A 10,873-nucleotide genomic window follows, 5' to 3' on the forward strand; every position below is an offset into this window, starting at 1 on the left:
TCAGAGGGGCATTTTCTTAGCATACCTCTATACCTCTCCCAGGCATTATAAAGGGATTCATTATCCTCTTGTTTAAAGCCTTGGATGTCCAGCCTTAACTGTGTCATCCTTTTTGGAGGGTAAAAATGACTCAGGAATTTGTCTGACAACTGTTTCCATGTCTTTATGCTTGCTGTAGGTTGGTTATTCAACCACCTTTTAGGTTGATCTTTTACAGCAAATGGAAACAGTAATAGTCTGTAGACATCCTGATCCACCTCTTTATCATGTACTGTGTCAGCAATTTGTAAAAACTGTGCCAAAAACTCAGTAGGTTATTTTTTTGAAAAAAACGAAAAACTAAAATAAAACAAAGGAAAATTAAAATAAAAATTCGAAAATCAAAAAGAAAATAAGATCTAAGTAAATTGAAAACTGAATCAATTAGTTAATCAAAAAGATTTTGAAAACAGCAATTAAAAAGATATGATTGAAAAATTTTTATGAAAAAGATTTGATTTTGAAAAGAGGAAAGAGAAAAACACAAAGAGACACCAAACTTAAAATTTTAGAAAATCTAACACACAGTTTTCGAAAATTTTTAAGGGAAAAACACAAAGAGGACACCAAACTTAGAATTTTTGTAAATCAAAAAGGGACTAAAAACATGCAAAAATCGAAAATCAAAAGAAAAACAAAAGCATGCAATTGTGTGTTAGACCAACATAAAAGCTATGAACCATATGAAAGCTATGAACCACAAAAGAACAAAAGAACAAAATCAACATAAGCAACTCAGACAAACATAAAATAAGCATCAAACATCAAATTCAATAACAAGAACTCAAAATTGCAAAACTATAAAAATAACTTCAAATAGAGGAAAGTGTAGGACAAAATAGTGCAACAAATGAAAAGATGAAGGAAATACTTACAATGATATAGAAAAATCCAAAGCCAAAATCAACTATAAAATGCTACAAACCCTAATTAATCCTAAGAGAGAATTGAGAGAAAACCTAAACTAAACTACCCTAAAACTACTCATAAAATGTATTGTATGAATCATGGTAGTGTATGGTATGATATATAGTTGCTTCCCCCTTCAAATATGCTCCAAAACCTTCAAAAATGGGCCAAAAGCCCCAAAACGTAAGTCCACGTACAATTTTCATGGAGGCACGAGCTGGTACCTGTGCGTACACATAGGTCTGTGCATGGGCACACTTGCTGATTTTCCTCTTGTGCTTGGGCACAGGTGATGATTTCCATTCTGCCCTGAGCATGGGCACAACCTCTGCGTGGGCACAGGTGCTGATTTTGACCTTGCCTTGTGCGTGAGCACAGACCTGTGCGTGGGCATTGGTGCTGATTTTCCATTCTGTGCGTGTGCATAGGTGCTGATTTTCCATTCTGTGTGTGGGCACAGAAGTTGTGCGTGGGCACAGAAGCTCTGCGTGGGCACAGGCTGAGATGCTTTTCTCCTTTGTTTTCTTCATGTTTTCTCCCTTTTTGCATGCTTTCTTCCACTTCTACCAAACCATTCTTGCCTCTAGGATCTGAAATCACTCAACAAACATATCACGGCATCGAATGGATAAAAGTGGGATTAAATTGCTCAATTTAAGCATAAAAATGCATGTTTTCACATTTAGGTTCTATTTAGGGGTCAAACACAAAATTATGCTATTTTGGTGAATAACTGTGAGTTTATGTGATGAAATCCACTCAATTCAAGCTAAAATATATCGTCAAATATGGATTCATCAATTCTCCCATACTTAAACAATAGCATGTCCTCATGCTAAACACATACAAAGGAGAAGGATAAAAGGGCAAGCAACTTATTCAATGTACTAACTACATGCATGCAACTATACAAAACACTATCTGTCTATATCTATATTGTGGTTCCTATTAAGTTTGGCACAAAACAAACAAGAGATTCCAATCAATCCAAAATAAGCCTTAGGGCCAAGGCAAAGAATTAATGCACTATGATCAATGCCCAAAGAATTGAATTAAAATTTTCAAACTAGCAACCAAACAACTTGCAAGTAGATACAATATAAGGGACAAAAGCATAGAATTGAGCGATCGGTCCCCTCACCGGATGTGTATTCACTCTATTCGGTCAGTGTTTAGGGCTTAATCACTCAATTCCCCTTTAATCATATGTTTCAAAGATTTGCAAGTCATCTAACAATCAACTAATATTTGATGCATGAAAACAGATATCATGAGGTCTTTAGAGGGTTGTAATGGGGCTAGGGTCTAGGTAGGATAGATATGGATAAGTGGACTTAGTGAATTAAATCTTTGATTAGCTCAAGTATCCACCGAATCCTCTACCATCCTATATACACATGACAAAACATCCGAACTATCCATTCACTTCTCTTTTTCTCATTCACTCATGCATTTTTCTTTCTAATTCAACCACATATGCATCCTTTATTTACATTCTTATTGTCATTCATTTTTTTTCTTTCTCTTTCTCTTTTTCTTCTTTTTTTATATATGAAGTATGTACACAAAAAAAAAAATTTTCCTTCTTTTATCATAGAAAAAAGATGCATTTGTTTTAAGTAATGAATGCATGAGTGACTACCCATTTTTCCAAATTTTCCAACGAAACCCCCATGTAATTTTATCAACAATATTCCCCATCAATTTTCCCCCACACTTAGAGTAACACACACTACTTCACCCAAGCTAATCAAAGAGTAATTCAAGGACATCAATGGTTTTTCACTTTAGGGAGAATAATGTGCTTAGAATCAGAACAAAAGGGGATTTAAAAGCTCAAAAAGGGTTACAAAGGTGAATGCAAGGGTTGGCCATATAGGTTAGTGAGTTTAATATCAAACATGGCCTCAATCATACTAAATGCATTCAAACAATAAAAACAGGAAATATAGATTCATGCAAATCTAAGATCACAATAAAAAAGGAGTATCATCACACAAGAACAAACTTTATGATTAAGAATATGCAACCATCAGTTAGAGGTCAAATCTCACAAGGTATGTTGTTCTAGCTCTTTTTCTATGTTCTATGAAAAAGGACGCTTCAAGAAAGTTGAAAAACAATTTTTCAATTCAATCAATGGCATGTCCTAAGAAAGATTTCTATAGAAAAAATTCAATGTAATGAAATACTAAACACGTATTCACAAAAACATAACTACTAAAAACTAAAAAATAGTACAAAGTGTTCGGAAAGAAAAGTTTACGCCCCGAAAATTGCGGATCCTCCCCCACACTTAAGCATTGCACAGTCCTCCGTGCACGAACACGATCCGGGGAGAATGTCTCTCAAGAGATCCACCTTCAGTTGGCGGATACAGTAGCTAGGGTTATGGAAATTGCCAAGTTCAATGCATTCTCGGCATCTCCATCCTTGGTGTCCTCCTCCTTTCCCGGCTCCTTGCCGTTATGTCTCATCCTCAAAAAGAGTGATAAGGTATAATTAGGAATCATAGGGCAAGTAGCACAAAAGGGTAAAGGAGTAATTAAATAAGCATCTAATTGAGGAAGAATTCATAAAGGTGTGGTATGATAAAAAATGAGCCATGTGTGCATTCCAATTATGCGCGTGGTTGGAACACACAATGGCCAGTTAAAACGGTATCCACACGATCAAAAAGGTAAACATGAGTTCCTCAATTTGAAAGCAATAGATGAACATCAATTAAGGACAAGCATACTTAGGAAACTACCACAAGAGTGAATTGAGTTTAGGAATGATTGGATATTGATGTTGTGCATGTGAAAGTGTAAAATTGATAGAAAATAGCACAATTAATAATAACCAATTTAATAATGAACCAAAAACTCCTTATTCATCATGAAACATAAAGAAAGGGTCACATGGTAAGATACTTGTTACAAAAAGTGGCACACTTGATAAGGATCAAGTTGAGTCACTCAAACAAATGCAAAGCATTAACAAGGAACAAGTATCGGTCATGTGATGAATTTAATATGAAAAATCATGATGAACAAGTAATTTCAACTCAATTCACTAATTCAATGCACTTACATAATTTCTCCTAGTGGTACAATCAAAACATGAGTATTCAAACCCACTAGGCACTCGTAACTTAAAGCATAGTAAAAGTGCATTAGTGTAATTCAATCAAGAAACAACCTAATCAATCATCAAACACTTGCAACTTATTTAATTAACAAACAAATAAACCAAAACTAATATAATTACAAAAATAAAAGATGAAATGCAAACAAAACAAACATGAACAAGCATAAAATAGGGTAAAAGGGGAAGAAGAGAGGGATGGAGGGGGTGGAAGTGCATTAGGGCTTAATTCAAGGGGCAATGAAAATGTTGCCCTAAACAGCACTTATGTGTATGCACAGACATGTGTGTGTACGCACACAAGGTCAAACAGGTAGGGTTGAGCGGACGCACAAGGTGCGCGAGCGCTTCGAGCAGAAGAGGAATCAAGAAATGTGCGTACGCACAGCTGTGTACGCATGCACAAGGAACTTTTTCTATCTTTTTTTTTTAAACAAGGATCATGTGTGCGTGTGCACATGGGACTGTGTGCATGCATATGAACAAAAATGGACAGGGATTCATGCGCACAGGGTATGCAAGCGCTCCCACCAGAGGGACTGTAAAGACGTGTGCGTACGCACAGGGAGGTGCGCACGCACAGAGTGCAAAACAGAGGGAGATGCGCATGCACATAGCATGCAAGCGCTCTCAACAGAGGGCATATAGGGTAGTGTGCGTACACACAGGTGGGTGTGTACGCACAGTGTGCAGAATTTTGTTGTTGTTTGCGCGTGCACAAGGGTGTGCGCACGCACATGCCCTATTTTTTTTCCAAAATTTTTTTTCTTTCAAAATCTAATGCACTCAACCTTAGCTCAACCAAAATTCAACTCCAAACATTCAAAACTTCACATAATCATGATCTATAGCAAAGATCAAACTATCCAAGCTCAAAATAAAATTAATCCTAAGCTAACCAAAACAAACAAAATTGCAATAAACCAAAACTATAAATAAAGAGCAAGGGTAAGAAAGATGTTACCATGGTGGGGTGTCTCCCACCTAGTACTTTGGTTTATAGTCCTTAAGTTGGACTTGTTGAGGAGACTCTTGCTAGGGTGGCTTGTGTTTCCACTCCTCCTTGAATCTCCATCCAAGCTTGGTCTTTGACTCTCCTCTGGGATCCCATATTCTAGGCTCCCGCTTGTCTTCTTGTTGATCTTTATGCTCCAAGCCGGATGGACAAGCTCTCAAATGACCCTTCAGACAACCCAACACTCTCTGGAAATCACCCAATTGTGCTTCACACCATGCTTGAACTCCAAGTCTTAAGTTGACTTTCTTGAAGAGCCTTGGGTTCTTTTTGCAACCCACACTCCTTTCCCCACCATGTACCAACCTAAGAAGGATCTTAAGTTGGTAATCCATTTCCAAGATAGCATATTGATGGGGGCAAATAAAGCTCATAGATGATATTTCCACCCACTCAATGTGTTCTTGGACTGGAATTACTTCCTCACCAACTTCGTTTTCTTCATCACTCAAATCATAATAAGGAGGTTGTGAGAAGTCTACCTCTATGTCTCTTTCAAACTCAATGGGAAGAGGCTCATTAGGATCATTGAGGAGATTGACCAAGGAAGACAAAAAATCATTAATGATGGAATCCTCATCTTGATCAATCTCCCTTAATTCTCCCTTTCTCTCCTCCGGTTCCAATACTCCACTTTCTTCCTCTTGTTCATGCTCTAACTCTTCCTCTTTTCCTTGTGGCTCCATGTTCTCATCTTCACTACAAGCCTTAGTTGATCCCTCATATTTCTCAAGAGGAATGCCTTGATCGGATGAGCGTAGGAAGATTAAGCGGTTTACCGCTTCGCCTATGGTAGCCATGAAGTGCCCTTGTGTCCTTCGAAATCCTTCTTGCTCTTGTAGAAAGGCTTGAAGGTCTTGATGGTCTTGGTTCAAGGGTGGGAAAGCTTCATATTGGGGTGAAGAATAAGGTTCATAGGTTGGGAGAAAGGTTGTATATGTGGGAGGTGACTCATGTTGGTAAGTGTTTAGAGGTGGTAAGTAAGGAGGTGGATGGTGGTATTGGTGCAGTGTTGGAAAATATGGTGATTGAGGGTTATGTTAGGGGTATTCATCATAGGTATATGGTGGTGGAGGTGTATAATCAAAGTGAAATCCACCATATCCTTAGGTTGGATATGTTCATTGGGAAGGGTATGGTTCATCATAGTATAGAGGAGGTTGCTCCTTCCAAAATTGATGCTCCAATCCCATGATGCAACTCAAAATAGAAGTTATCAATCCCTACAAAATGATCACAACCAAGCTCCAGACCAAGAGGGTAATAACTCAGAGAAAATTGAAAAAAAAACAAAAGACATCAAATAACAAAAGAAACAAAATCCTAATTAATAGCAAAAACAAGCAAACAACCCAAAAAGTATCTATTCACACTATGAACATATTTACAACAACTAAAATATAGCACACATGACACTAGCTCCCCGGCAACGGCGCTAGAATTTGATGAATGACCAAAAGCATGGGTTTTGATTTTCACATTAAAAATAGGATTGACGTTGCAAGTATAGTCCAAACCCAACCATTGATCATCAATCAAATTATAATCCTAAAGATGTCACAAATCAAAGAAAATATAAACCGAGAGTATTTAGACTCCCGGGTCGTTCTCCCAAGGAACTAGTGCCAACAAGTGCATAAAATTTTGGTTGTGAGAAGCAAAGGGGTATTTTCGATAATTGAAAGCAAACAATATAAAGGAATTAAAGAACAATACAAAATTGCAATTAACAAACTAATAAAGGAATAAAAGAACTATGTATGTAATATAGACAAGTAATGCTATAAAGTGATGGAAAAATGGTTCAAAACATAAATGAAACCTTGACTTGGGATGATAATTATGATGGATTAATCTCATTAAGTCAACCCTTAACATCAAAGGATAAGTCAAGTGAACATAATTTCTATTAATCCACAAATTCTAGCTAACTTACTAATTACCTTAGTAAGAAACTAGCGTTAGTGAAAACAATAACAACTAACAACCTGATGCACAGAAACTTGTCTCTCAATAAATCTCCCTTCGGCAAGTATACTAAATTGTCGTCAAGTAAAAACTCACAATAGAGTAAGGTCGAATTCCACAGGGATTGATTGGTCGAGCAACTTTAATTGGAGGAACGTTCTAGTTGAGCTAAGCCGAAATTGAGTTGATAATTGCAGAAAGTTAAATAGCGGGAAAGTAAATTGCAGAAAGTAAATTGCAGAATCTTAAATGGGGATTTGGGGAAATGAACATGAAAATAAATGGCAGAAAGTAAAGAGAATGGGTAAGATCAGAAATGGGGAATTCATTGGGTTTAGGAGATGTTGCATTCTCCGGATCAAGTGCATTCTCATTTCCTCCTCAATCAATGCATTCATTGATCTCCTTGGCAATCTTAGATGATTGGATCCCAATTCCTTGGCAACCCAATCTCTCTAAGCTTGAACAATTGCCCAATTCCTTAATTTAATTGCTCATGGGAAGAGATGAAGTATGGTCACTGATTATATCACATGTATTTCCAAATCAAAGTGTTAGGAGGATTATATGACACTATATCCGTCCAAATCCCAATTCGGTCCAACATGAGAAAGTATTTCTAGCATGATCTCCTTATCCCTTTTCCAAGGCTCAGAGGAGATCCAATTATGGAGAGTTTCTTTTCCAAGACAACTAACCAATTGATTTAAGATCGAAAGCTTTCTAGTAAATCAAGAGAAAAGAAAGAAGATGAAGAATGAAAACTATAATTGATCTATCAAATTACAACAGAGCTCCCTAACCCAATGAAAAGGGGTTTAGTTGTTCATAGCTCTGGAAATGAAAGATAATAGAGAAGAGTACATTCTCAAGTAAACTAGGAATTGCAGAAAAAGTAAATATACAGAGTGTAGTTCTCCAAAATGCCAAGCTCCTCTCTAGTTCAAAACTACTCCTATATATACTACTCTTCTTAATCTTCTAGTCAGCTCTTCAAGTCTTAGATATGGGCCTTTGATCTTGAGTTAAAGCAGTTATATTCTTTAGTGGGCTCAGCTTTGCTTGCAGAAAAGGTGTGAGTCAGGCATGGGTAGACGTTAGTGGTGTTAACGTTAAGTGAAAATGTGGTTTCTAGAACGTTAGTGATGATCACTTTTTTCACTAACGCTCCAAACCATATTGATCAATGTTAACTTCAACGTTAGTGGCACTAACGTGACCACTAACGTTGCCTTTTAATCCTTCGCAAACGTTATTGGCATTCACTTTTACCAGTAACGTTGCTCTTTGCTTCATTTCCCCACATTAGTGATCCACATTAGTGTAAATAATGTGGCCCTTAACGTAGGCATGCCCAAGCTTCGAGAGCGTTAGTGACACTTACCTTTGTCACTAACGCTTCAAACGCCCCTTCTTCCCACGTTAGTGCCTCATGTTAATTGTATTAACGTGACCACTAACGTAGTGGTGATTGCCATCTCCAACGTTAGTGACAAAGTTGAGTGTCACTAACGTTGGCCTATCATTCCTTGCTCCATGTTACCCTTCATGTTAGTGGTCTTAATGTGACCACAAACGTGGGCAATATTGGCTTAGTCCAACGTTAGTGACAAAGGTGAGTGTCACTAACGTTGGCGATTACTTTCTCCTCCCACGTTAGAGTTCACGTTAATTGGCTTAACGTGTCTCTTAATGTGGCTAAGTGTGCCCTTTTGGAACGTTAGTGGTATTCACTTTTACCACTAACGTTGGAGCTCCCCTTTTCCTCTACGTTAGCTACCACGTTAATGTAATTAACGTGGCAACTAACGTGGGCTATGATGGCTTCGAAGGCCTTATTGGCGATCACTTTTTCCATTAACGCTGCAAGCTTATTCCCATTCTACGTTAGTGGTCACGTTAATTAGATTAACGTGGCTGCTAACGTGGCTCTTTCTTGCTTCCTTTGTCCTGAAATCAAGCAAATAGAGTTGATCAAAGCTCTGTTCCAAGTTATGTGATCATGCATTATCCATTTTATCATTCAATTCCTGCCTAATTCTCATGAAATCATGTAAAGTTCACAATGTTTGCTTGAATCAAGATATAAGTGTATATCTACCCAAAACTTGCTTATTTACTAAGAAATTGTATGAAACTACCCTAAAACAGTAAAGAAAAGGTCAGTGAAACTGGCCAAGATGCCCTGGCATCACAACACCAAACTTAAAGCTTGCTTGTCCCTAAGCAAATACTGAAACGTAGGAAAGATGAATGAAAGAACAAGATAAACAAATCATTCTTATAGAAGTCAAGTCCTTGGTCTATGGGGTTTCATGCATAGCAACTTAGGTTCATTCCTTTACTAGTTTTTAGGTCTTTATCATGTTCTTGAATACTTGATTGATTGCATCCTATGAGATCTTTATTCATTGATCCCCCTTTTCTTTCAGGGTTTATTGCATTCTTTTAGGCTAAGTGCTCTGTGAGAGGGCGACTCTTTAAGATAAGCTTTCAGCCAACACTCCCGAACCAGTTGGTTCAAGGTGCTAGGTGTTGAGACACCCCTAAGGACTTACTCCCTCAAGTCTCTCTCCCCCATACATGCACACCACAGGCACATGGTTTGTTATTCTCCTTCTTGAGACCTTGGTGTCCAGAACCTCTTTGGGTTACTAAGTGCTCTATAGCAAAGGTTGTGGTGCACAAAATTGTGATACACAATGGCGCCAACAACTTGGTCGCACAATTGTAATCTCACATTTTTGTCACAACTTTGCACAACTAACCAGCAAGTGCACTGGGTCGTCCAAGTAATAAACCTTACGTGAGTAAGGGTCGATCCCACGAAGATTGTCGACTTGAAGCAAGCTATGGTCACCTTGTAAATCTCAGTCAGGCAGATTCAATTGGGTTATGGAGTTTTCATGATTAAAAGATAAATAAACAGAGAATAAAGATAGAGATACTTATGTAATTCATTGGTGGAAATTTCAGACAAGCGTATGGAGATGCTTCATCCCTCTTAAATTTCTGCTTTCCTACTGCCTTCATCCAGTCCTTCATACTCCTTTCCATGTGATGCATGGGAATTTGTCTCTCAACAAATTTCCTTCGGCAAGTATACCGAATTTTCGTCAAGTAAAAATTCACAATAGAGTGAGGTCGAATCCCACAGGGATTGATTGGTCAAGCAATTTTAATTGGAAGAATGCTCTAGTTGAACTAAGCAGAAAGTGGATATAGAATTGCAGAAAAGTAAATGGCGGGAAAGTAAATGACAGAAAATAAAGTGGAGAATCTTAAATGGGGAATTAGGGTGATTAGCATGAAAGTAAATAACAGAAACTAAAGAGAATGGGTAAGATCAAAAATGGGGAAATCATTGGGTTCAGGAGGTGTTGCATTCTTCGGATCAAGTTCATTCTCATCTCTTCCGCAATCAATGAATTCATTGATCTCCTTGGCAATCTTAAGTGATTGAATCCCAATTCCTTGGCAATCCAATCTCTCTAAACTTGAACAATTGCCCAATTCCTTGATTTAATTGCTCATGAGAAGAGGCGAGGTATGGTCACTGATTATACCACATGTATTTCCAAATCAAAGTGTTGGTAGTGTTACATGTCACTATACCCATCCAAACCCCAATTTGGTCCAACATGAGAAAGCATTTCTAGCATGATCTCCTCATCCCTTTTCCAAGGCTTAGAGGAGATCCAATTATGGAGAGTTTCTTTCCCAAGATAACAATCCAATTAGATGAAGATCGAAAGCTTTCTAGTAAGATCAAGAGAAAAGAAAGAAGAAGAATAATGAAAACTATGATTAATC

Source organism: Arachis duranensis, chromosome 6, assembly GCF_000817695.3.
Source record: "Arachis duranensis cultivar V14167 chromosome 6, aradu.V14167.gnm2.J7QH, whole genome shotgun sequence".
Taxonomy (NCBI): domain Eukaryota; kingdom Viridiplantae; phylum Streptophyta; class Magnoliopsida; order Fabales; family Fabaceae; genus Arachis; species Arachis duranensis.